The 25,470-nt window shown below is 38.1% G+C and overlaps 1 long non-coding RNA gene and 1 pseudogene across 1 annotated transcript in view; one reads left to right on the top strand and one right to left on the bottom strand.

Annotated features, from left to right (window-relative positions):
- The first annotated feature begins 250 nt into the window (after nt 1–250).
- The window catches only part of LOC120881997, a 30,349-nt gene continuing 5,129 nt past the window's right edge, over nt 251–25,470 (top strand). Inside the window, exon 1 of the long non-coding RNA XR_005725406.1 lies at nt 251–497. This is a non-coding gene — a long non-coding RNA (uncharacterized LOC120881997). The remainder of the gene's footprint in view (nt 498–25,470) is intronic.
- On the bottom strand, nt 23,353–24,066 carry LOC120881996 (annotated as a pseudogene).

Here is a 25,470-nt window from a genome sequence, read left to right as displayed (position 1 = left end):
TTTATTTATTTTGGTTGCACTGGGTCTTTGTTTTGGTGAATGGACTTTCTCTAGGTTGCAGCAAGCAAGAACTACTCTTTATTGCAGTGCTTGGGCTTCTCATTGTGGTGGCTTCTCTTGTTGTGAAGCACAGGCTCTAGGGGGTGCAGACTTTAGTAGTTGTGACTTGTGGGCTCAGAAGTTGTGGTGCATAGGCTTAGTTGCTCTGCAGCATGTGGAATCTTCCTGGAGCAGGGATCAAACCCATGTCCTCTGTATCAGCACATGAATTCTTATCCATTGAGCCACCAGGGAAGTCCAAAAGTTTACTTTTAATGTCATTTTTCTGTGGGTGAAACATCAAAAGGGGCTTTAGAGGATGTATTTTTTTAAATTTAGAGATGTAAAATATATATAGAAGAGTGTATAAAGTACACTAATCTTAAATGTACAACTTTTTTCTATCTTATCAAAATCAGGGGACCAGCAACTACTCAGAATTCCTGGAGAGGATGGAGGTGAGGAATCAAAAATTTCAAGTAACCCTTGTATATAAACTTGATATATAAAGCTTAAAATTTGCAGCATTAATAAAGTAGTATACTAGATCCTTTTACATAGCCCAAAACCCAAAATATGAGTTTCAAGCAGGTGTATAACATTGTTAACCACCACTACAACAACAATCATAGCTACCATTTCTGATACAAACTAACCTGCCAACCATTATACTAAGTGCTTTGCATGTATTATTTCATTTAATCATCTACTTCCCACCATCACATCTACATATTCATAATAGCACAAATACTCTCCCTGCCTCCTTTTATAGTTCTCATTTCTTTCCACTGTGCATTGTATCGTATTCCCTCACACCTCTCTGGAAACCTTACACCATTAATTATCCTCTCCCCTGTTTTTTCAGCCTTTCTCTCTCTTTGGATATTTTCGTTGACATTTAAACATGTGCAAGTCTCCCCAGTCTTACAAAAACAATTTCCCTTGACTTCATATTCCTCTCTAGCTACTATCAATTCCTTTCTCTCCTTTGTAACCAAACTTCTTAAAATAACTACTCTTTTTTCATTTCCTTCTTCCTAGTCCATTCACAACACACTTCAATATGTCTTCTAACTCCCTCAATCTGAGGTGATAAGGTTACCATTGACCGGGCCACCAAGTCACTAAATCCAATGGATACATTAGTCCCCATCTTACTTGAACTTCAAGCAAAATTTGACATTAATGATGGTTTCTCCCTTGAAGTACATTTCATACATTGGCTTCTATGACCCATCACTCCTCTTGGTTGTCTTCCTACTTCTCTGGCCATTTCTTTCAGTCTCTTTTACAGGCTCCTCCTCTTCTTACTGGCCATTCAATGATGAAGTTCCTCAGGACTCGGTCCTAGGCTCAGTCTCTTCATTGTTGTTGTTCAGTTGCTAAGTTGTGTCCAACTCTTTGTGACCCCATGGGCTATAGCACGCCAGGCTCCTCTATTCTCTACTATCTCCCGGAGTTTGTTCAAATTCATCTCCACTGAGTCGGTGATGCTATCTAACCATTTCAACTTCTGCTTCCCCTTTCTCCTTTTGCCTTGAATCTTTTCCAGCATCAGGATCTTTTCCAATGAGTTGGCTCTTTGCATCAGGTGGCCAAAGTTTTAGAGCTTTATCATCAGTCCTTCCAATGAATATTCAGAGTTGATTTCCTTTAGAATTGACTGATTTGATCTCCTTGCAGCCCAAGGGACTCTCAAGAGTCTTCTCCAGCACCACAATTCGAAAGCAATCAATTCTTTGGCGCTCAGCCTTCTTTATGTTCCAACTCCACATCTGTATAAGACTACTGGAAAAGCCATGACTTTGACTATATGAATCTTTGCCCATAAAGTGATGTCTCTTCTTTTTAATATGCTATCTAGGTCTCTTCATATATTGATATATATAACTCTCTTCTAGACACTCTCAATTACACCCATGACTTCAAATACCACCCACAGGCAAATGACTCATGCATTTTTCTCTCTAGACCATATCTTCCCTTTGAGGTCTAGATCTGTGTATTATAATAATAATAGCTAATGCATATTTAGATCAGTATCTGACATATAGTAAGTACCTATGATTAGTGCCACTACTATTCTTTCTTTTCACCAAAAACTTTCACCTTGGCCCATTGGGAAGGTTGAGGTGTTTCTTTTTTTTTCCCTTGGAGAAGAAGGACACATTTCCAATATCCAATTTTATAATGTTTCAGTAAGAAAATAGGATTCTTTCAGCTGTACCTCATGACTTGTAGGATCTTAGTTCTCCAACCAAGGATTGAACCTGGACTCCTAAGCATGGACTACCAGGGAATTCCCAGAAAATAGAATTTTTCTTGACAGTCAGATTTTGCTAGTCTATAAAGTGATAACATATTTACCATACAATTGCATCAACTTCAGCATTATGTATGATTGTACTCACCTCCTGAGGAAGTAAACATCATATATAGTAGAATGCCACTGTGTAGGATGCTTCTACCCACATTATTTTACTTAATCCTCACACCTGATCTCTGAGGATTATTATCCCCAGTTTTTATAGATGAGGAAACCAAAGCTCAGAGAAGGACATAGCTTGCTTGAGGTCACATGGCTACTGGTTAAAACCTCAGTCATTGTTCAAGAGCCATCTGAGAATATCCAAATATCTAAAATCCAATTAAAATCTTAGAAGAGGAGCTTGATATCACACCCCTCTAGCCTAACAGAGTCCCTTTGATAAGCCTCTCTGGGAAACAACAAGGCTCTTAGTTAGTAATATCTCACATTGATATAATGCTTTCCTAAACTAGGGATCCCCAACCTCTGGGATCTAATGTCTAATGATCTGAGGTAGAGCTGATGTAATAATAATAGAAATAAAATACACAATAAATGTAATGTGTTTGAATAATCCTGAAACCACCCCCAAACCCCCTGGTCCATGGAAAAATTGTCTTCCACGAAACCAGTCCCTCATGCCAAAAAGGTTGGGGACCAGTGTCCCAAACAACTTTTCACCTCTGATCACCTCATCTCTAACCTAAGTGGGACCCTTAGGTACTTTATCTGTCACTTCATCTGGATCAGTAATTCTCTCTCAGTTATACCAGATTCAGTGTTACTGATTCTGGGACCCCTGCCTCCACTGTCCCCTCTCTGTCTGCTCCCGAAGTCCCAGAATACTGCTAGAGGGAGAACCAAGCAGGCCAGTATAAATTCATGCTGTCCAGTTTCAACTTGGCCCTTGCAGCTGCCCAGCAACCCTTTTATTTGTCTCATACATTCCCTGGCACTCTCCCCACAGAGGCTGTTCCAGACCTTCCTCTTCTCATATTCCAGCTCCTCCTGTTCCACTCTTTCAGATTAATATACACACTTTCATCAGATGCTTGATAATTCAATAACATTTTAAAAAGCATTTTAATGGAGAATGTACAACATATATAAAAGTAGACTGAATACTGTAATGAATCCCTTACTAAACACTCAGCTTCAACTAGTATCAACTCTTGGGCACTCTTGTTTCATCTGTTTCCTCTGTCCCATAATATTTTGCAGCAAATTCCAGATATGATGTCATCCCATACCTAAATATTTCATTATTTATCTTTAAAAGGTAAGGATTGTTTTTTAAAAATCATAATTGTAGTACCATTAGCATACATAAAATAAGCAGTATTTCCTTACTATCATTAAATATCAAGTCAGCATTTAAATTTCCAATAGTTTCATAAATGTCAAAAGAATTTTACAGCTTTTTTGGTTTGAATCAGTATCTAAATAAGATCCACACAGTGTGATTGAATATATATTATATGTCACTTTTTTCCTTGCAACTTTTTGTTGAGGAAGTTGGATTGTTTTTCAGTAGAATTTCATAGTCTAGGTTTTGCCAATTCCATCTCTGTTGTATAGGTTCTCTGTTGTATATATTGGTAAGATCAATAATATCTGTACAATGCATATTCTATATTCATTGTCCTGTTTTCAGCGGTGTGGGGAAATTGTCTACGTGACCAAAGAAATGGAGGGTGTCTGGCCTAGAGACTGACTCAGGAAGAAGCTAGGACCTCTTTAGCAGGAATGAAACAGATGGTTCAATAAATAGTAACGGAGATCCAGGCAAGATAAGATGGGTGAGGGGCCATTCAGTGTCAGATTTCTACTCTGCTGGTATGTAGAGCAGGACAGTCAGGGAAGCAATGATCAGGCTGAAGTCAGAACTAGAAAAGGAGAGGTAACTCTTGAGGCAGCAGCTGGGATTATTTCTCAGGGGATTACTCTTCTTGCTATACCCTGTTTTCTAAATATATCTTATTCATTTCCACCTCTGTGCCTTTGCCCTGGATGTTTCCTCTGCTTGGAATAGCATCTCCTTTCTCTCTACCCACCCAAATTCTACTTACCTTTAACGACCAGTGCAAGTTCCCTCTTCTCTGTAGTTTAGCTTGTAGAGTCATAAAATATCTCTGAGAGGATAAACAAGAGATCAAGAACATTGATTGCTGTCCTGGGAAGGAAACTGGATGGCTAGAGGACAAGGCTGGGAGAAAGATATTACTGATTTGCTGCAGAAGGGACAGTTAATCTGAGGAAAGTGTCTAATATGAAATCTGTGGAAGTAGAAGGAGGGAGATTGGAGTTTATAATTTGAGGAGAAAGAGGAAGGTCTGAAACAGCCTCTGTGGGGAGAGTGCCAGGGAACATATGAGACAAATAAAAGGGTTGCTGAGCAGCTGCAAGGGCCAAGTTGAAATTGGACAGCATGAATTTATGTTGGTCTGCTTGGTTCTCCCTCTAGCAGTGTTCTGGGACTTTGGGAGCAGAAAGAGACAGAGAGGACAGTAGAGGCAGGGGTCCTAGAGTCAGTAACACTGAATCTGACATAATTGGGAGATAATTGCTGATCTGGATAAAGTGACAGGTAAAGTACCCGGCGCGGGGGGGCGGGGGGTGTCCCACTTAGGTTAGGGAAGAGGTGATCAGAGATGAAAAGTGATTTGGAAAAGTGTTGTATCAATATGAGATATCACTGATGAACTAAGGACCTCATTGATTCCCACATAGGCTTGTCAAAGAGATGCTGCTAGGCTAGAGTAGTGTGATTATCTTCTAAAATTGTCTTCTAAAATCCCAGTTGGGTCATTAGGTTTTAGATATTCTTAGATGACTCTTGGACAACTCTTAGCAATGACTGAAGTTTAAACATGTGGCAGTCATCACTGAAACTGGAACTTCTGCAAGATACATGATGGGAAGGGTAATTTTTAAAAAGCTCTTTATTGAGCCTTTACTGTGATCTAAGTACTGTAATAAAATATGTGCATGTGTACATGCACACTTTATCTGTTATTTCTCTTTGTATATATTATATATACATATAGCTCAAATGAGAATATATATTCTCCTTTACTTCTCACAATAGTGTATTAAAAGCATGTTTATTATTTTTCTAATAGATGATGAAACTGGGCTTCAGGGAGGTTGCATAATTTTCTCTAGGTCACACATCTATCAAGTGTCAGAACTGGGACTCAAATCCAGGTTGGAGTACAAAGCCTGTAGTCTTTCGTTTCTAACACTACTTTCCAGAAAATACCTCCATCCATTAAATAAGTGTTATTTTGCCAATGACATCCATTATTAAAACTTTAGATTCATTCTCACCAAAAAGATTTATACACTGAATTGAAAGCTTTTGGTGAGTAAGAAGTTAATTGACTAGGGTGGGAGAAGGAGATTCTTAGAAACAGTGAAACCAAGTGAAGATAGTTGCAGTAGTCCAAGAGAGAAAGATGAGACCTCAAACTTCAGTGGGTGTGGTAGTAAGAATGGAGGAGAGAATAATGTATTTAAGAGATATGTCTTAGTCGATTCATGCTGCTATAACAAAGTACCATGGACTAGGTTGTTCATAAACAAATAAATTTATTTCTTACAGTTCTGGAGGCTGGAAGTCTGAGATCAGGGTACCAACATAGTCACGTTCTGATGAGGGACCTCTACCAGGTGGAGAGGAAAGAGAGCAAGCAATCCCACTAATCCCGTTCATGATCTCTTCTAATCCTAGTTACCTTCCCAAAGCCCCATCTCCTAATACCATCACATTGGAGGGTAGGGTTTTAATGTATGAATTTTAGAGGACACAACACTAAGTCCACGACATCAGAAGGAGTGAAAGTAATATATTGGCCATTGCTAGTCTCTGTGTTCCTTAAACTTAATGTAACTTTCTCCTTCCTCAGTGCCTCTGTACTACCTGTTTCCCTTACCTGGAATAGTCTTTCTCCAGGTCTTTGAATAGGTGATTGTTTCTTAACATTCACAGCTCAACTATCACCACTCATGATAGGGAAACAATTCATTATCTCAAAAATTAATCAATAAAGGGAGATAATCAGGTATTTATCCTGCCTTTCCTGGATGAACTGGGTAGATGAAGGGACATGTCTTTTTCCAAAACCATTCCAATTAATAAAAGGAAATAAAATTAGAATATCACTGTTTTGCAATCCTTGATAAATATTGAGCAAAGATATTAGACATTAGACTAATATAGTCTAATATCTTTGACTATAGTCATATGAAAGGGATAGAATCCGAGTTTGATCTAGTCTTTGGATCCAGGTGCCAAATACATAGAAACCACATAATGCCTATGCAATTAGCAGAGTGAGAAGCAGAGTGAGAAGCTTCATGGATCAAATTTGAGTTCTTCCATTAAACAAAAAAAGTCACACCTCTCAGTGAGGCCTTTCTTGACCATCTTCTCTAAATTAGCACCTACTTGCCAAGGTACTATCACATTACCCTGTTTGATTTTCCCCATATCCATTATCATCTGCTGAGGTTTCTTTACATGAGAAGCAATATAGCATAACAGTTAAGAGGACAAACTATTAATATAACATCAGGCTGCCTGGGTTCAAATCTTGACTACTTACTAGTTATGTGACCTTAAAGTACTTAAGAGCTATAGACCTCAGTTTCCCCAACTATAAAATGGGATTAATAACAGTGCCTATATCATAGGGTCATTAGGAGTATTAAATGAGATAAGTCTATCTAATTTAATATCTACCTCATAGGTTATCATAGTACCTAGTACAGGATAAGCATTTTAAATGCTAACAATATTGCATAATTATTTTTTTCTTGTACATTATTCTCTCATTCACTAGCATATAAGTCTTTCTGCACTATATGCAGCATCTAAAACTGCCTGCACTTAATATATGTTTGTTGAATGAAAGGCCTGAGTTAGAGTGATGAAGAAAGTAGAAAGGAGATATGTAAGATATTATTTAAAAAGAAGGAAAAAAAAACCTTGGGCTTGATTTTTTTCTGATAAAGAGGGAATGATATAAGATAATTACTCCAAGGCTTCAAACTTGTAACAGATAGGTTAGTGCTTTTAACAGAAACAGGAAAACTGGGAACTAGAATATTCTTTGAATATTCCAATAGTGAATTTTATTTTAGATACAACACGACTTTGAAATGATGGCAAAGCATGTGAGTGGAAATGCTAGCAGGCAGTTAATTAGAAATGCAGAATTAGAGTTCATGAGAAAAATCAGTGCTGAAGATAGATTTCAGTATCATCTACATCAATATGACACAAACATTTAACTTACTAGTATGAGCTTCCTTCATCTTTAAAAAACAAAAACATGCAGATGTGAATAAAATGGAAAACACAGTATTTGAACTCTTAAATTGTTCTCAGAAGAAGTCACCATAAGAAATTTGGTGTGTATTCTTACAAAAAGCATTTATAAGCATATTGGCATAAAGCATGTAGAGACATAGTAAAAGTATGAACGATACCTACTTTTTAAAAAATTATTATTATTATTATTTTTTACTTTACAATATTGTATTGGTTTTGCCACACATCAACATGAATCTGCCACGGGTGTACACGTGTTCCCAATCCCGAACCCCCGTCCCACCTCCCCCGCAACACCATCCCTCCGGGTCATCCCAGTGCACCCACCCCAAGCGTTTGGTTTTTCTTTTTGGCCAATTTGGAATTATTCTATAAATATTTTTCTGTAGCTTAATTGTTAAGCATATCACTTTATTGTCCTTTAAAATATTTCCACATCAATATATATAGATCTCTGACATTCTTTTTTGTGCTGCATAGTATGGATATGCCATGATTTATTTAACTATTCTACTATTGGTGAACACTTAAGTTGTTGACAGTTTTTTAATATTACAAATTGCTGCTGCTGCTGCTGCTAAGTCACTTCAGTCATGTCTGACTCTGTGCGACCCCATAGACGGCAGCCTACCAGGCTCCTCCATCCCTGGGGTTCTCCAGGCAAGAACACTGGAGTGTGTTGCTATTTCCTTCTCCAATGCATGAAAGTGAAAAATGAAAGTGAAGTCTCTCAGTCGTGTCCAACTCTTCGTGACCCCATGGACTGCAGCCTACCAGGCTCCTCCGTCCATGGGGTTTTCCAGGCAAGAGTACTGGAGTGGGTTGCCATTGCCTTCTCCAAATATTACAAATTATGCAGCAATTAAAATCATTATACACATATCTTTGAATATTTATACTAATATTTTTTGAGGATAGAGTCCTAGAAGTGGGATTGCTGGAAAGGAGGTATAAATATCTTTACACATTTGAAGTGTTAATATATACTGCTCAATTTCCCTCCACAAAGGCTGTTTCAGTTTACATGGCCACCCAGCAGTGTGTGAGGTACCAGTTTACCCAAAACCCTCTTCAATATTTTGTTATGAATTAAAATTTTTATCAATAAGATATGCAAATAATGGTATCTCATTTTTATTTTGCATTTCTTCTGGTCTCAGGAAACAGTAAGCATTCTTTACTAAATATAGTAGTCCTCCTTATCCATGGTTTCACATGCCATGATTTTAGTTACCCTCAGTCAAATGTAGTCTGAAAATATTAAATGGACAATTCCAGAAATAAGCAGCTCATAAGTTTTTAAAAAATATTTTATTGAAGTATAGTTGATTTGCAATGTTGTATTTAATTTCTGCTGTATAGCAAAGTAACTCAGTTATACATGTATATATATATTCTCTTCATATTCTTTTCCATTATGGTTTATCACAAGATATTGAATATTGTTCTCTACTATACAGTATGACCTTATTGTTTATCCATCCTATATATAATAGTTGGCATCTGCGAATGTCAAACTCTTAGTCCTTCCCACCTCTACCCTCTCTCTCTTGGCAACCACAAGTATGTTCTCAGTATCTGTAAGTCAGTTTTTGTTTCATAGATTATGTTCATTTAGTATTTGTCTTTCTCTTTCTGACAGACTTTGCTGAGTATGATAATCTCTAGGTCCATCCATGTTACTGCAAGTGGCATTATTTCATTCTTTTTAATGGCTAATATTCCATTGTGTATACATACATACCACATCTTCTTTATCCATTCATCTGTCGATGGGCATTTAGGTTCTTTCCAAGTCTTGACTATTGTGAATAGTGCTGCTATGAACATAAGGGTAAATGTGTCTTTTCAAATTATAGTTTTGTCTGGGTATATGCCAACAAAGGGATTGTAGGATCATATGATAGATAGGTCTATTTTTAGTTTTTTGAGAAACATCCATATTGTTTTCTCTAGTGGCTATACAATTTACATTCCCACCAACCATGTAGGAGGGTTCCCTTTTCTCCACACACTCTCCAGCATTTATTACTAGTAGACATTTTTTTTTGACCACACTGCGTGGCTTGCGGAATCTTAATTCCCCAGCCAAGGGTCAGACCTGGGACCTGACAATGAAAGCGCTGAGTCCTAACCACTGGAATTCTGCCAGGCACTTAGACTTTTTAGTGATGGCCATTCTGACTGGTGTGAGGTAGTACCTTATTATAGTTTTAATTTGCATTTCTTGAATAATTAAGCAATGATGAGCATCTTTTCATGTGCCTATTGGCCATCTGTATGTTTTGTTTGGAGAAATGTCTGTTTCAATCTTCTGTCCATTTTTCAATTGGATTATTAGTTTTAAATTGAACACAGTTCTGAATAGCAAGATGAAATCTTGTGACATCCCACTCTAGGATGTAAATCATGCCTTTGTCCAGCACATCCATGCTGTATACACTGCTGCTGCTGCTGAGTCGCTTCAGTCGTGTCCGACTCTGTGCAACCCCATAGACGGCAGCCCACCAGGCTGCCCTGTCCCTGAGATTCTACAGGCAAGAACACTGGAGTGGGTTGCCATTTCCTTCTCCAATGCATGAAAGTGAAAAATGAAAGTGAAGTCGCTCAGTCGTGTGTGACTTCGCGACCCCATGGACTGCAGCCCACCAGGCTCCTCCACCCATGGGACTCTCCAGGCAAGAGTACTGGAATGGGATGCCATTGCCTTCTCCCGCTGTATACACTACCCTTCTATTAAACACTTAGGGAGGGATTGGGGGCAGGAGGAGAAGGGGATGACAGAGGATGAGATGGCTGGATGGCATCACTGACTCGATGGACATGAGTCTGAGTGAACTCCGGGAGATGGTGATGGACAGGGAGGCCTGGCGTGCTGCGATTCATGGGGTTGCAGAGTCGGACACGACTGAGCGACTGAACTGAACTGAACTGAACCTCCTAGAAGTTATCAGATCAACTGTCTCAGTGTCACAGTGCTTGTGTTCAAATAACCCTTATTTTATTTAGTAATGGCCCCAAAGTGTAAGAGTAGATGCTGGCAATTCAGATATTCTCTTACTGTACCTAATTTATAAAATAGGCTTTATCATAGATACTAATATGTATGAGAAAAAACAGTATATATAAGTTTTGGTACTATCTGTGGTTTCAGCATCCCCTGGGGGTCTTAGAAAGTACCCCCTGCAATTAAGGGGGGATTACTGTTCTCGTGTACCAAATTTATGTCAAACTCGGTTTCCAGCCCCATATGTCATGTGCATCCTCTGCTGTACCTGGTGTCTTGGATCTTTGCATAGTTTTGCTGGTGAAATGGCTCCTTCTTATCTGTATCCTCTGTAGTAGATCAAAATTTCTTCCCAGCTACTATTAATATTTCAGCTACAATTTCTCAGATGACATTCCTGCATCGAGAAAATCCCAAGAACTTTATCCTTTCGGGTTTGTACATATTTTGTATATTGTTTTGGTTTACTTTTAGTGGTGCCTCAGAAGAGATTTGAAATGCAATACTTGTCATAAACTAAATTCTCACACATAACTGCTTCTCTATTCAGTTCCATTGATATATTTGTCTATTCTTGAACTATTTCACAACTTTATATAATAATTTGATATTTGGTAGGCAAAGCTTCCCTCACTTCTTTTATCTTTTAAAAGTTTCTTGGCTGTTTTTATATGTTCTTCCAGATGAACTTCAGAACCAACTTGTTTAGTACTCTTATCCCTGTCCTCACAAATCCCAATGAGTTTGTTATAGAAATTTACACTTACTTGAAAAGTTTTTAAATAATGAAACTTCTCATTCAGGAATATTGTACATCTATCTGTTTGTCAAATATTCATACTTATAGCCTTCAGTAATATTTTGTAATTTTATTCATGTTAGTGTTTTGTATGTTTCTTGTTAGGTTTATTCCTATAATTTTTTTCACTGCTGTGAATGACATCTTCCCCCCATTGCATTTTCTAATTGGATATTGTTTTTATAGAGAAAAGTTATTGATTTAAAACTTAAACTCTATTTCTATTTAATTTTAATAGTATTTCAGTTCATTCTCTTATATTGTCTATATATCATATATAAACAAGGACATTTTATGATTCTTCCTTTACAGCATTTTAACTTTTGTCTTCATGCTTTGGCTAGAACCTGAAGAGCAACATTCAGTATTAATTGAGAAAACAGGTGAATATTCTTGATTTTGTTCTGACTTTAAGGTGAATGCCACTAGTATTTCACTATTATGATGCTTGCAGTTGTTTTCTTCTTTTTTTTAATTAAAAAATTTTATTTATGGCTGTGCTGGGTCTTCATTTCTGTGCAGGCTTTTCTCTAGTTGTAGCGAGCAGGGACTACTCTCTAGTTGTGGTGCACAGGCTTCTCATTGTGGTGGCTTCTCTTGTTGCAGAGCACAGCCTCTAGGGCACATGGGCTTCAGAAATTGTAGCACAGGCTCAGTAGTTGTGGCGCACAGGCTTCTCATTGTGGTGGCTTCTCTTGTTGCAGAGCACAGCCTCTAGGGCACATGGGCTTCAGAAATTGTAGCACAGGCTCAGTAGTTGTGGCACATGGGTTTAGTTGATCTGCAGCATGTGGGATCTTCCCAGACCAGGGATTAAACCCAGGTCTCCCGCCTTAGCAGGCGGATTCTTTATCACTGAGCCACCAGGGAAGCCCTGCAGGTGTTTTCTATATTCTCTTTCTTTGGCTGCACTGGGTCTTAGTTGCACCATGTGGGATCTTCAATCTTCATTGCAGCATGCAGAGTCTTTAGTTCTGGCATGCGAACTCTTAGTTGCAGCCTGTGAGATCTAGTTTCCTGACTAGGGATTGAACCCAGGCCCCCTGCATTGGGAGCTTGAAGTCTTGGCCATTGGACCACCAGGGAAATCCCTGTGTCTCTATTTCTGCTTTGCAAATAAATTCACCTGTACCCTTTTTCTAGATTCTCCATATAAGTGATATTATGTGATATTTGTTTTTCTCTTTCTGACTTACTTCATTCTATATGACAGTCTCATTTGTTTTTTCAATATTGAGCTATGTTAACTGTTTTATATTTGGAGATTAATCCCTTGTCAGTTGCTTCATTTGCAAATATTTTCTACCATTCTGAGGGTTTCTTTTCATCTTGTTTATAGTTTCCTTTGCTGTAAAAATCCTTTTAAGTTTAATTAGGTCCCATTTGTTTATCTTTGTTTTTATTTCAGTTAAGCTAAGAGGTGGGTCAGAGAGAATCTTTCTTCAATTTATGTCAAAGGGTGTGCTGTCTGTATTTTCCTGTAAGAGTTTTATATCGCCCAGCCTTACATTTAGGCCTTTAATCCATTTTGAGCTTAATTTTATATATAATGTTAGAGAGTGTTCTGATTTCATTCTTTTACATGTCCAGGGGATTTCCCCGGTGGTCCTGTAGCTAAGACTCCAAGCTCCCAGTGCAGGGGTCCCAGGTTCAATCCCTGATCAGGTAATTAGATCCCACATGTCCCAAGTAAGAGTTCACATGCTGCAACTAAGAGTTTTCATGCTGCAGGTAAAAAAGAGATCCCGCACATGCCACAGCTAAAGATCCTGCAAGTGGTTTAGTCACTCAGTCGTGTCTGACTCTTTGCAATCTCACGGACTGTAGCCCACCAGGCTTCTCTGTCCATGGGATTCTCCAGTCAAGAATACTGGGGTGGATTGCTATTCCCTTTTCCAGAGGATCTTCCTGACCCAGGAATGGAACCCTGGTCTCCTGCATTGCAGGCAGATTCTTTACCATTTGAACTACAGGAAAGTCCTAAAGATTCTGCATGCTGCAACTAAAAGATCCTGTGTGCTGCAATGGAAACTGAATATAGGGCATGCCACGACTAAGACCCAACACAGCCAAATAAACAAACAAACATATAGCTGTCCAGTTTTCCCAGTACCACTTATTGAAGAGACTGTATTTTCTCCATTGTATATTCTTGCCTCCTTTGTCATAGATTAGGTGATCATAGGTGTGTGGGTTTATCTCTGGGCTTTCTATCCTTCCATTGATGTATATTTCTGTGTTCTGTGCCAGTATCATACTATCTTGATTACTGTAGCTTTGTAGTATAGTCTGAAGTTGGGGTGGTGCCTGATTTCTCCAGCTCCATTTTTCTTCCTCAAGATTGCTTTGGCTCTCATGGCCAATTTTGCTTCATCTATATTTTGCTAGCTCTTGCTTCTCTGCCCATGCAAGATTATTCTGAAGCAAATATCAGATATCATATTATTTCATCTCAGCGATAAATATTTTGGTATGTATCTCTAAGACATAAGAACTTTTCTTAAACATGACAACAAAACCATCACCTCTAAAAAATTCTTATATTCATCAAGTGTATAGTCATTGTTCAAATTTTCCTGATTGTCTCATAAATGTTTGTGTGTTTATTTTTAGTTTGTTTGAATCATGATCCAAGCACAGGTTATATGCTGCAATTGGTTGATGTGTTTCTTTTTTAAAAAAATTATTTATTTATTTTGGGCTACATTGAATCTTAGTTGAGGCATGAGGGATCTTTTGTTGCATTGCTCGGGCTCTTCATTGTGACTTGCAGGTTTCTCTCAAGTTGTGGGGTATGAGCTCGGTAGTTGCAATGCACAGGCTCTCTAGTTGTGGCACACTAGCTCAGTAGTTGTGGCATGGGGGCTTACTTGCCCCACAGCATGTGGGAATCTTAGTTCCCTGACCAGGGATCAAACCCATGTCCTCTGTAGTGGAAGGCAGATTCTTAACCACTGGACTACCAGGGAAGTCCCTGTTTCTTAAGTCTCCTAATCTATAGGTGCCCGTTCCTTCTCCCACCATTTTTTTTTAACTCCCATGAGATTTATTAGTTGAAGAAACTGAGTGATTTGTCTCATAGCGCTTTCCATAAGAGACATTTTAGTAATTGTATCCCTGTGGTGGTATTTTCCTGTTCCTTATATTTCCTAAATACTGATGAGGGCTAGAGACTTGATTAGATTTACATTTCCGTTCTATTTTTTACTCTATTGAGGGACAAGAATATGTCATAGGTAGTATTGTATACTATAAGTAGACACAAATTCTCTTGTTCCTTTTACAATCTTTTTGATGTTCTGAAGTTTCATTAAAAATGTCTGAGTGGAGATTCCTTTCTTTGTTTTCTTTTTCCTGTTTTGGATTCCTGAGTTTTAAGATTGACATTTAAAAAAATCAGTTCTCAGCTATTTCCCTTCAAATATTATTGTTCTACTGTTTTCTCTATTCTTGGCCTGAACTCCAATTAGACAACACCTGTAAACATAGGGCTTTTAAAACTTACGTTGTTGGCCACCAGGGGTCAGATGACTTCAGAGCAACAGTCGGCTGCAGCAATTACCCACTAGAGTTGTGGTTATTCATTGTTTCCTCTGCTTTACTGCCAATGTACCATATGTTTATATGGACAGAGATACACATGTATCTCCACACACAGTTAAAATATATCTTGAAATTCATTCCTATCAGTATATAATTCACCTCATTTTTTCCACTGAGGTATAACTTACATACAGTAAAATGTTCAAATCTGAAGTATACATTTTTGTGTATGAATACATCTATGAAACAACCCCCAGCTCAAAACAGAACATCTCTAGCACTACAGAGGCTAGCTCCTCGTGACCTCTTTCAGTCATTATCCAGTTCCAAGATTAACCGCTTTCTGACTTCTATAGTCATAGATTAGTTTTGCCTATATTTGAATTTCATATACATGGAATCATACAGAGTATGAACTCTTTTGAATCTGACTCCTTTCAGCATTGTCTGTGAGCTTTATCTATTTTCAATGTATCAATAATTTGTTCTTGGGAATTCCCTAATTGTCCAGTGGTTAAGATTCCAGGCTTTCACTACCAGAGGCCTGGGTTTGATTCCTGGTCAGGGAACTAAAATCCCTGCAAGCCATGCAGCGCTGCCAATAACAATAATAATAATAATTTGTCCTTTTTCATTGCTGTGTAGAATTCTTTCTTAAAATTAACTTTCTCTGTGATGACCTACAGAGAAGTCAATGGCACCCCACTCTAGTACTCTTGCCTAGAAAATCCCATGGACGGAGGAGCCTAGTAGGCTGCAGTCCATGGAGTCACTAAGAGTCAGACATGACTGAGCAACTTCACTTTCGCTTTTCAATTTCATGCATTGGAGAAGGAAATGGCAACCCACTCCAGTGTTCTTGCCTGGAGAATCCCAGGGATGGGGGAGCCTGGTGGGCTGCCGTCTATGGGGTCACACAGAGTCAGACACGACTGAAGCGACTTAGCAGCAGCAGCAGCAGCAGCAGTGATGACCTAGAAGGATGGGATGGGGGGAGGGGAAGGAAGCTCAAGAGGGAGGGGATTATATCTATAATTATGGCTGACTCATGTTGTTGTATGGCAGAAACGAACACAACATTATAAAGCAACTTTCCTCCAATTAAAAAAGTTAACTTTCATTTTGTGGATATATCATAATGTAGATAACAAATCCTCTGTTGATGGATATATAAATGGTTTTCACCTTGGTACAAACACTACTGCAGTACATATGTTTATTTATGCACCCTTGCCAATATGTATATCAATAGGATAAAATCCTAGATATGTATATGCTAGGTGAAATATTCTGTGTGTTATTAATTTTAATAGATTTTACCAGATTGTCTTCCAAAGAGGATATACTAATTTATAAATCCATCAGCAGTATATATAAGAGTCTGATTCTCATCACCCTTGCTAACTATTAACAATTTATAAATTGAGGTATAGTTGATTTATAATATTATACTAGTTTCAGGTATATAACATAATGATTCAAAATTTTTATAGATTATATAGCATTTAAAATTATAGGGACTTGCCTGCTGGTCCAATGGCTAAAAACTCATGCTTCTGGGTTTGATCCCTGGTCGAGGAACTAGATCCCACATGCCACAACTGAGGGTTTGCATGCTGCAACTAAAGATCCTGCTTGCCACAACGAAGACTGGAGATTCTGTGTGCTACAGCTAAGACCTAGCAGAGCCAAATAAATAATAAATGAATAAGCAGAACTTGAAAAAATTAAATTATTATAAAATATTGGCTATATTCCCTGTGTTGTATAGTATATCCTTGTAGCTTATTTATTTATTTTTGGCTGCACTGGGTCTTCATTGCTGCACGTGGGCTTTCTCTGGTTGCAGCGAGCTGAGGCTACTCTCTAGTTCTGGTATGCAGGCTTCTCATTGCAGTAACTTGTTGTGGAGCACAGGCTCTAGGGCCTGCAGGCTTCAATAGTTGTGGCACACAGGCTTAGTTGCCCTGCTGCATGTGGTATCTTCCTAGACCAGGGATCTGACTCATGTCCTCTGCACTGGCAGGTGGATTCTTAACCACTGGACCACCATGGAAGTCAACATAGCTTATTTATTTTATACATAATTTTATATTTTAGACTTCACATATAAGTGGCAACATAAATTATTTTCTCTGTCTTATTTCACTAAGCATAATACCTACAGGTCCATCCATGTTGTTGTAAATGGCAAAATTTTATTCTTTAACACATCTTATTTATCCATTCATTTGTTAATATACACTTACTTTGCTTCTGTATCATGGCTATTGTAAATAATGCTGCTATGAACATCATGAACTCCTTATTGTCAAATTCAGACTTAAATTGAAGAAAGTAGGGAAAACCACTGGACCATTCAGGTATGACCTAAATCAAATCCCTTATGATTATACAGTGGAAGTGAGAAATAGATTCAAGGGATTAGATCTGATAGAGAGATGCCTGAAGAACTATGAATGGAGGTTCGTGACATGGTACAGGAGGCAGGGATCAAGACCATCCCTAAGAAAAAGAAATGCAAAAAGGCAAAATGGTTATCTGAGGAGGCCTTACAAATAGCTGTGAAAAAAAGAAAAGCAAAAGGCAAAGAAGAGAAGGAAAGATATACCCATTTGAATGCAGAGTTCCAGTAAGAAACCCTCCCTCAGTGATCAATGCAACGAAATAGAGGAAAACAATAGAATGGGAAAGACTAGAGATCTCTTCAAGAAAATTAGAGATACCAAGGGAACATTTCATGCAAAGATGGACTCGATAAAGGACAGAAACCGGACCTAACAGAAGCAGAAGATATTAATAAGAGTTGGCAAGAATACACAGAAGAACTATACAAAAAAGATCTTCATGACCCAGATGACCACGATGGTATGATCACTCACTTAGAGCCAGGCATCTTGGAATATGAAGTCAAGTGGGCCTTAGGAAGCATCACTACAAACAAAGCTAGTGGAGGTGATGGAATTCTAGTTGAACTATTTCAAATCCTAAAAGATGATGCTGTGAAAGTGCTGCACTCAATATGCCAGCAAATTTGGAAAACTCAGCATTGGCCAAAGGACTGGAAAAGGTCAGTTTTCATTCTAATCCCAAAGAAGGGCAATGCCAAAGAATGCTCAAACTACCACACAATTGCACTCATCTCACATGCTAGTAAAGTAATGCTCAAAATTCTCCAAGCCAGACTTCAACAGTATGTGAACTGTGAACTTCCAGATGTTCAAACTGGATTTAGAAAAGGCAGAGGAACCAGAGATCAAATTGCCAATATCCACTGGATCATCGAAAAAGCAAGAGTTGCAGAAAAACATCTACTTCTGCTTTATTGACTATGCCAAAGCCTTTGACTGTGTGGATCACAATAAACTGTGGAAAATTCTGAAAGAGATGGGAATACCAGACCACCTGACCTGCCTCCTGAGAAATCTGTATGCAGGTCAGGAAGCAACAGCTAGAACTGGACATGGAACAACAGACTGTTTCCAAATAGGGAAAGGAGTATGTCAAGGCTGTATATTGTCACCCTGCTTATTTAACTTATATGCAGAGTACATCATGAGAAATGCTGGGCTGGATGAAGCACAAGCTGGAATCAGGCTTGCTGGGAGAAATATCAATAATGTCTGATATGCCGATGATACCACCCTTATGGCAGAAAGTGAAGAAGAACTAAAGAGCTTCTTGATGAAAGTGAAAGAGGAGAGTGAAAAAGTTGGCTTAAAACTCAACATTCAGAAAACTAAGATCATGGCCTCTTGTCCCATCACTTCATGGCAAATAGATAGGGAAACAGTAGAAACAGTGACAGACTTTATTTTTGGGTGCTTCAAAATCACTGCAGATGGTGACTGCAGCCATGAAATTAAAAGACCCTTGCTCCTTGGAAGAAAAGTTATGACCAACCTAGACAGCACATTAAAAAGCAGAGACATTACTTTGCCAACAAATGTCCATCTAGTCAAGGCTATGGTTTTTCCAGTAGTCATGTTTGGATGTGAGAATTGGACTATAAAGAAAGCTGAGCACGGAACAAAGGTTGCTTTTGAACTGTGGTGTTGGAGAAGACTCTTGAAAGTCCCTTGGACTGCAAAGAGATCCAACCAGTCCATCCTAAAGGAAATCAGTCCTGAATATTCATTAGAATTATTGATGCTGAAGCTGAAGCTGAAGCTCCAATACTTTGGCCACCTAATGCAAAGAGCTGACTCATTTGAAAAGACCCTGATGCTAGAAAAGATTGAAGGCAGGAAGAGAAGGGGACAACAGAAGATGAGATGGTTGGATGGCATCACCGACTCAATGGACATGAGTTTGAATAAACTCCAGGAGTTGGTGATGGACAGGGAGGCCTGGTGTGCTGCAGTCCATGGAGTCGCAAGAGTTGGACACACTGAGCAACTGAACTGAACTGATGAACTTTGGGGTACATCTGTTTTCTTTGCGTGTGTGTGTGTTTATTTCTATTTTCTTTTTTTTTATATAATTTTATTTATTTTAATTGGAGGTTAATTACTTTACAATATTGTATTGGTTTTGCCATACATATGAATCCACCACGGGTATACACGTGTTCCCCATCCTGAACCCCCTTCCACCTCCCTCCCCGTACCATCCCTGTGGGTCATCCCAGTGCACCAGCCCCAGGCATCCTGTATCCTGTATCGAACCTTCTGTTTTCAAATTAGTGTTTTCATTTTCTTTGAATATATGCCCAAGTGTGGAATTGCTGGATCATATGGTAATTCTGTTTTCAGTTTTTTTGTAGAATCTCCATACGGTTTTCCACTGTGGCTGCACCAATTTACATTCCCACCAACAGTGTACTGGGGTTTCCTTTTCTCCACATCCTCACCAACACTTGTTATTTGTTGTCTCTTTGATGATAGCCATTCTGACAGGTGTGAGGTGATATCTCATTGTGGTTTTGATTTGCATTTCTCTGATGACTAGCAGTGTTGAGCATCTGTTGACCATCTGTGTGTCTTCTTTGGAATAATATTTATTTAGATCTTCTGCCCATTTTAAAATCAGATTTTTTTATATTGAACTGTATGTAGTATTTTATATTTTGGATATTAACCCCTAGTCAGTCATATAATTTGCAAATACTTTTTTTCCCATTCAGTAGGCTGCCTTTCCATTTTCTTGATCATTTCTTTGTTGAGCAAAAGCTTTTACGTTTAATGAGGTCCCATTTGGTTATTTTTGCTTTTATTTCCTTTGCCTTAATTGACAGATCCAAAGAAATATTGCTGTGGTTTATGTCAAAGAGAGTTCTGCCTGTGCTCTGTTTTAGGAGTTTTAAAGTTTATTTTTGTATATGGTATTATATAATGTTCTAATTTCAGTTTTTACATGTAGCTGTCCAACATTCCTGGTACCATTTATTGAAGAGACTGCCTTTTTTTCATTGTGATTAATTGACCTAGGTGTGTGATTTTATTTATTTATTCTGTTCCACTGATTTTTGTGTCTGTTTTTGTGCCAGTACCATACTACTTTGATTATTATAGCTTTGAGGTATAGTCTGAAGTCAGAGAGCATCATTCTTGAGTTCTGTTCTTTCTCAAAATTGTTTTGGTTATTTGGGATCTTCTGTGTTTCCATGCAAATTTTAAAATTATATGTTCTAGTTCTGTGAAAAGTACTATGGGTGTTTTGTTAGGGATTGCATTGAATCTGTACATCACCTTGGGTAGTATTTTAACTACTAAGTCTTCCAACCCATTAACACAGTATATTTTTCTACCTGTTTGTGTCATCTTTAATTTCTTTCATCAGTATATTATAGTTTTCTGAGTACCAGTCTTTTATTTCCTTAGTTAGATTCATTCCTAAGTATTTTATTCCTTTTGGTGTGATTGTAAATGAAATTGTTTCCCTAATTTTTCTTTCTAGTAGTTTATTGTTAGTGTATAGAAATACAATAGATTTCTGTATATTAATTTTGTATCCTGCACTTTAGCAAATGATGAGCTCTACTCTTTTATTGGTGGTGTCTTTAGAATTTTCAATGTATAGTATTAGGTGGTCTGCAAAAAATAACAATTTTCTTTCCTTTCCAATTTGAATACCTTTTATTTCTTCTTCTTGTCCAATTGCCATGGATAAGACTTCCACTATTATGCTGAATAAAAGTGGCAAGAATGGGCATCCTTGTCTTGTTCCTGATTTTAGAGGAAACGCTTCCTGCATTTAACCATTGAGTATGATGTTAGGTGTGGGCTCATCATATATGGCCTTTATTATGTTGAGGTATGTTCCCTCTGTGGGCTTCACAGGTGGCACAGTGGTAAAGAATCTGCCTGCCAATGCAAGAGACGCAGGTTTGATCCCTGTGTCAGGAAGATCCACTGGAACAGGAAATGGCAAACCACTCCAGTATTCCTGTCTGGAAAATTCCATGGACAGAGGAGCCTGGTGAGCTAGAGTCCATGGGGTTGTAAAGAGCTGGACATGACTGGGTGACTGAGCACCCATGCACACATGTTCCCTTTATACCCACTTTGTTTTTTACTCTTTGGCTATGCTGCGTGGCTTGTAGGAGGAAGCACAGAGTCCTAACCTCTGGACTGCTAGGGAATTCCCTTTTTTTCTATACCACTTTTGTAGAAAGTTTTTTAATCATAGATGAATGCTGAATTTTGTCAAAAGCTTTTTCTGCATCTATTGAGATGATCATAAGATTTTCATTCTTCAGTTTGTTAATGTGGTGTATGACATTGATTGATTTGTAGATATTGAACCATTCTCACATACCTGGGATAAATCCCACTTGATCATGGTGTATGATCCTCTAATGTATTGCTGAATTTGGTTAGCTAATATTTTGTTGAGGATATTTGCATCTAAGTTCATCAATGATAATTGGCCTATAATTTTCTTTTTTTGTGATATCCTTGTCTGGTTTTGGTATCAAGGTGATGTTGGCCTCATAGAATGAATTCCAAAGTGTTCCTTCCTCTGCAGATTTTTTTAATAGCTTGAGAAAGATAGGTGTTAACTCATCTTTAAGTGTTTGTTTGGTAGAATTCCCCTGTGAAGCCATCTGGTCTTGGTCTTTTGTTTGTTGGGAGATTTTTTATTATTATCACTGATTCAGTTTCATTACTGGCGATTAGTCTGTTCATATTTTCTGTTTCTTCTTAGTTCAGTCTTGGGAGATTGTGCATTTCTAGGAATGCGTCCATTTCTTGTAGGTTGTCCATTTTATTGGCATATGGTTGTTTGTAGTAGTCTCTTATGATCTCTTTAATTTCTATGGTACCAGTTGTATTTTCTTTTTCATTTCTAATTTTATTGATTAGGACCCTTTCTGTTTTAAAAAAAATGTTTATTTATTTTTGGCTGTGTTGCTGCACAGGCTTTTCTCTAGTTGTAGCAAGAGGCGGCTACTCTCTAGTTGAGGCACACAGGCTTCTTATTGTGGTAGCTTCCCTTGTTGTGGAGTACAGGCTCTAGGGCTCATGGGCTTCCATGGTTGTGGCTCACAGGCTCCAGAGCACAGGCTCAATAGTTGTGTCACATGGGCTTAATTGCTCTGTGACATGTGGGATCTTCCCAGATCCGTGATTGAACCTGAGTCTCCTGCATTGGCACATGGATTCTTTACCACTGAGCCACCAGGGAAGCCCCTTGTTTTTATTTTTTTTCTTGATGAATCTGGCTACATGTTTATCAATTTTATTTATCTTTTCAAAGAATTAACTTTTAGTGTCATTGATATTTTCCATTGTTTTTTAGTCACTATTTCATTTATTTCTCTCTGATTTCTTTCCTTCTACTAACTTTGTCTTTTGTTCTTCTTTTTCTAGTTCCTTTAGGTGTAAGATTTGTTTATTTGATATTTTTCTTGTTTCTTGAGGTAAGCTCGTATCACTGTATTTATTTATTTATTTGGCTACACTAGGCCTTAGTTGCAGCACGTGGGATCTTCAGTTTCAACATACAGAATCTTTAGTTGTAGCATATGGGCCCTAGTTCCCTGACCAGGGATCAAACTGGGGCTCCCTGCATTGGGATCAAGGAGTCTTATCCACTGGACCACCAGAGAAGTCCCTTGTATCACTATAAACTTCCCTCTTAGAACTGCTTTTTAGATTGTGGATCATTGTGTTTTTGTTTTCTTTTGTCTCCAGGTATTTTTAAAATTTTATCCTTGATTTCTTCACTGATCCTTTGGTTTGTTTAGTTTCCATGTATTTGTGGGTTTTTTTTTTTCTTTTTTGCAGTTTTATTTTCTTGTAGTTGATTTCTAGTCTCATAGTATTGTGGCTGGAAAAGATATGATACTTGATATGATACTAGTTTTCTTTTTTTTACATTTCAATTTTTTTTTCTTTAAAAGGAGTGAGTTGTGTGCAGGGGGGTTAAATGCTTTATAGACAAGAAAAAAAAAACTGCACTAGAACCAACTTATTCATCATCTTCTTCCTCCTCATCCTCTTCATCTTCTTCCTCCTCCTCATCCTCTTCATCTTCCTCCTCTTCCTTCTTTTTCTTGCCTTTTTTCAGCCTTGACAACTCCCTTTTTTGCTGCATCAGGCTTCCCTTTAGCTCGGTATGCAGCAATATCCTTTTCATACTTTTCCTTCAGCTTAGCAGCCTTCTTCTCATAAGGCTGCTTATCATCCGCAGCAGTGTTATTCCACATCTCTCCCAGTTTCTTTGCCACATCACCAATGGACAGGCCAGGATGTTCACCTTTGATTTTTGGACAATACTCAGAACAAAACAAGAAAAAGGCCGAAGGAGGCCTCTTGGGTGCATTGGGATCCTTGAACTTCTTTTTTGTTTCCCCTTTAGGAGGGATATAAATTTTCATTTCTCTTTTATAATGGGCTTTGTCTGCCTTTGCCATGTCTTCAAATTTTCCTTTCTCTTTAGCAGACATGGTCTGAGCACTTCTTAGAAAACTCTGAGAAGCTGACTGAAGCATCCGGGTGCTTCTTTTTGTGCTCCTCCTGGCAAGTTTGCACAAAGAATGCATATGATGACATTTTGCCTCTTGGCTTCTTAGGATCTTCTTTGCCCATGTTTAATTATTCTTCCTCCGCAAGGCGCAGAGTCACCCAGTGCCGTCCAGCTCTCACTTGCCCCGGTGCTGTCTCTATGGAGCTCAGTGTACTGCAATGGCTGTGAGAGTGGAAGCCAGACGCCGATACTAGTTTTCTTAAATGTACTGAAACTTAGTTTTATGGCCTAGCATTTGATCTCTTCTGCCGAGCATTCCATGTGCACTAGAAAAGAGTGTATATTCCACTGTTATTGGATGGAATGTACTATATTTATCTATTAAGTCCATTTGGACTAATGTTTTATATAAGACCAGAGTTTCCTTGTTTATTTTTCATTTAGATTATCTGTCCATTGATGGAAATGGGGTGTTAAAATCACCTAGTATGATTTTGTTGCTGTCAGTTTCTCCCTTTATGTCTGTTAATATTTTCTGTGTGTATTTAGGTGCTCTTATGTTGGGCGCATATATATTTCCTATTGTTATATCTTCTTTTTGTGAGGAAGCTTTGCCACAGCATCCAAGATCTTAGTTCCCTGACCAAGGATCAAACCTGTGCCCCATACAGCGGAAGCACAGAGTCTTAACCATTGGACAGTCAGGGAAATCCCTGTTATATCTTCTTCTTGGATTGATCCCTTAATCATTATGTAATAGCCTTCTTTGTCTCTTGTTACAGTCTTTGTTTTGATATATATACACTACTATGTATAAAATAGTTAAGTAGTGAGAACCTACTATATAGCACAGAGGACTCTACTCATACTCTGTGGTGACAAAGGGGATGTATTACATGTATAGCTTATTCACTGTGTGCTATAGCAGAAACTAACAACATTGTAAAGCAACTAAATTCCAATAAATTTTTTAATAACCTATAAAATAAAGTCTATTTTGTCTGATATAAGTATTGCTACCCCAGCTTTCTTTTGATTTCCATTTGCATGAATACCTTTTTCCATACCCTCACTTTCAATCTGTGTGTGTCTTTGGATCTGAAGTGTGTCTCTTGTAGGCAGTGTATATTTGGGTCTTGTCTTTGTATCCATTCATTCACTCCATGTCTTTTAATTGGAGCATTTAGTGCATTTCCATTTAGTGTATTACCTATTATTGATGGATACATACCTATTGCCATTTGGTTAATTACTTGGGGGTCATTTTTGTAATTTTTTTGATCGTCTCTTATTCTTTTGTTCTATTCTCTTGTAATTGGATGACTGTCTTTAGCATTAGTTTGGATTCCTTTCTTTTTGTGTATGTGTTTCTATTATAGATTTTTATTTTGTGGTTATCATCAGGTGTGTGTGTGTATGTGTGTGTGTATAAAATCAATGTATATACACATATATGTGATTAAGCTGCTAATCTCTTAATTTCAAAGGCATTTTAACAGCCCTGCATTTTTACTTTCCTCATCCCA

The sequence above is a fragment of the Oryx dammah genome, unplaced genomic scaffold, assembly GCF_014754425.2.
Source record: "Oryx dammah isolate SB20612 unplaced genomic scaffold, SCBI_Odam_1.1 HiC_scaffold_23, whole genome shotgun sequence".
Lineage (NCBI taxonomy): Eukaryota > Metazoa > Chordata > Mammalia > Artiodactyla > Bovidae > Oryx > Oryx dammah.
This window is presented reverse-complemented; position numbering and strand designations above follow the sequence as displayed.